We start from the raw sequence: 3110 nt of genomic DNA on the forward strand, positions 1-3110 counted from the left end.
ATGATGGATATGGCGGTGTGGCCATTGTCCTCAAAAAGCAAATTAAAGTTCACAGATTAAATTTCACATCAAACTTCGATATTTTAATCATCCAAACCTAAAATCTTGAGCCAAATTTAGTTTTATGTGCAGTTTATTTCCCACAGAGCATTCGCATAAACGATTTTAAAGCCGAAACCCATAGACTCCTTTCATATCTTGAACAATTCAGCAACGTACTAATTCTGGGGGATTTTAATGCCAGGGCGAGAGCGTGGGGTGACCATGTTCAATCCTGCAGAGGAGACAACCTTCACAAAATTATCACAGAACACAATTTTTGGCACCTAAACGACGGGTCTCATACGTTCAAAAATGATTTAATGTCCCCCACCGGATCTGTCCTTGACTTATCATTTACGAATAGCAATATACCGTTTGAATGGAAGACTGATCCTATCAGACTAGGAGGAAGTCACCTTTTTCCTGTTGTTATAGAGACCAACATGATCACTCATGTCGGATGTAGGTTTCTTTCTCAAAAAAAATTGGCTGCTAATCTGCAAAACATCTCCTTTGAGCCAAACTTTGAAGACATCCATAAACAATTTCAAACTGAAATTGAAGCCGCCACACACACCCTCAGTACCAATAGAACCCCGAAAGCTTGGTGGGATGAGTCTCTCGACAAATCTTTCCGCTTCCTCAAAATCGCCTTCAAGAAATGTAAATCCCGACCCTCACCTGAAAACTTTGAAGAGCTGACCAATCTCAAAAAGGAATGGAAAGAAAAAGTAAAAAAGGCAAAACGAGAAAGTTTCCAAAACAAAATAGGTGAACTGAATGAGGCCCCGTCCACTAAAAATGCGTGGAAATTTGTAAAAACCCTCAGAGGCGATTACAAAAACTCTAACAGTGCCCAGTGGTCTAGTGATAACAACAAAAACTTCCTTAATTTATTAAAGAATCAAGTTCCCCCCAATAATGCCCAACTGCCAATTGACATTGAGCTTTGCCCCACCAACTCCTTAGCCATCACCTTTGACGAACTCTCTAAGATCATCTACTCAAAAAATTGCAACTCAGCCGGAGGGGCTGACGCAATCACATACAAAATGTTAAAATCTCTCTGACGTATCACTCAACAATCTGCGAACTGCCTTAAATGATGTTTTTTTAACGAACCAAATCCCCAAAAAATGGCGCACCATTAAGATAGTACCCATTCCGAAAAAAGATAGAGACCTTAGCGATTACTCCAATTTCAGACCCATAGCCCTCATCTCAGTGTTTCTAAAATGCATAAACGGTTGTATAAAGGATAGAATCTCCAACTTCCTTGAAGAAACCAACTCAATTCCTAAACTCTCCTTTGCGTACAGACCAAAAAAATCAGCCACAATCTGTGTTAACTACATCCTGCACGATGCTGCTGTCTTCAAAAAACAAGGAAAAAAAGTCATTTTATGCGTCTCTGACATCAGCAACGCGTACAACTGTGTCAACATAAGCAAACTTAAGGACATAATGATTCAATCTGATATACACAATGCGTATGTAGAATGGATTACCAACTTCCTCGCTCTCAGAAAGCTTCAACTGGGGGGTGACACAATTGAGATCCACGACGGACTTCCTCAAGGCAGCTGTCTGTCCCCATGTCTCTTCAATTTGTACACCAAAAATCTGCATGTCATTCAGGACACAAACACGAAAATATATCAGTTTGCTGATGATTTCCTCATTATGTCTGTCCATGATAGTCTTGAACAAGCAACTTCAAACTTAAGATGCAAACTAAACGTTTTTGCTCAGCTATGTTCAAATCTTAACCTGTCTTTCAATGCTGACAAAACTAAGCTGATGTTGCTAAATAAGAGCAAACGTAACAAGATTGACATTGTATGCCAAAATCGCATAATTGAACAGGTTCACTCTGTAAAGTTTTTAGGCAGGCACATTAGTGCATCACTATCTGTGCAGGAACACTACAATGACACTATTAAAAAATCGTACAGGAACTCGAATCTCTTCAAATACCTCACCACAATAAAAGCTGGTCTTCACCCCCAGGTGGCACTCAACTTCTACAAGGCTGTTGTTCGAAGCAAAATTGAATACTGCAGGTCATCCATGTCCAACTGTGCAAAAACTACCAATAAAAAAATTCAAACCTTCCAAAACAGTTTCCTACGGAGAAGCTTGGGCCTCACTCCTGCAACTCCAATCCCGCTAATATATGCTCTGGCGAATGAACTACCTCCGGCTGAAAGGGCTAAATGGCTCACGGCAAGAGAATTGATGAACAATTTTGCTTCGGGCAGTTCCTTCAGAGACCTTTTATACAACTCGCCTAGTGTTAACTCCAGTTATAGCACAGTGTTCAACGAATTTAAACACATTTTTGACAAAGTCCATACTGTAAGTGAATCTGTCTATACCCCAAATCTACACATAATCACCAAAACTCTAAATGACAAGAAAATCAACTTAGCTCCGGTTTGTATCCAAGCCGTGTATTCTGCCATTTTAAACGACTATAGAAATTCCAACTTCTGTATTTTCTACACGGACGCCTCTGTTGGCCCCAGGTCGGCAGGCTGTGGTGTGTACAACTACACCAACTCAAGTGAGTATACCTTTAAAATCAATTTTAGCTCATCCTCTACCTATGCCGAAATACTAGCCATTTTGAAAGCTCTGCAAATTGCCAAAGAGACTAATTATAACAAAATGTTAGTATTTACTCATAGCCTTACTGCCTGTAATCTCCTTGCCAAGGACAAGACGCAAAACCACCTCATTCTTGAAGTCCATAACCTAATCCAAGAAGCAGACTTTGACAACGTGTCCATTATCTGGACTCCAAGCCATGTTGGCATCGCTGGAAATGAAACGGCCGACTCTTTAGCTAAAACAGCGGTAAACTGTGATAACATCCTTGACGTTAAACTTACTTTTGACGAAGCGCTTAGAAACATACGTAACACAATTTATAATAAATGGTATGAAGATTTCCTCATATTCTCCAGCAACAAACATAGCCTTTTTGCACATATCTGTACTCAGAGACCCCCAAAAACGTGGTTCAACAAATTTAAAAGAAGTCCTAGGGAAATTAAAATACTGAA

This window comes from Rhagoletis pomonella, unplaced genomic scaffold (genome assembly GCF_013731165.1).
Source record: "Rhagoletis pomonella isolate Grant_MI unplaced genomic scaffold, Rhpom_1.0 Rhpom_scaffold_00003, whole genome shotgun sequence".
NCBI classification, from domain to species: domain Eukaryota; kingdom Metazoa; phylum Arthropoda; class Insecta; order Diptera; family Tephritidae; genus Rhagoletis; species Rhagoletis pomonella.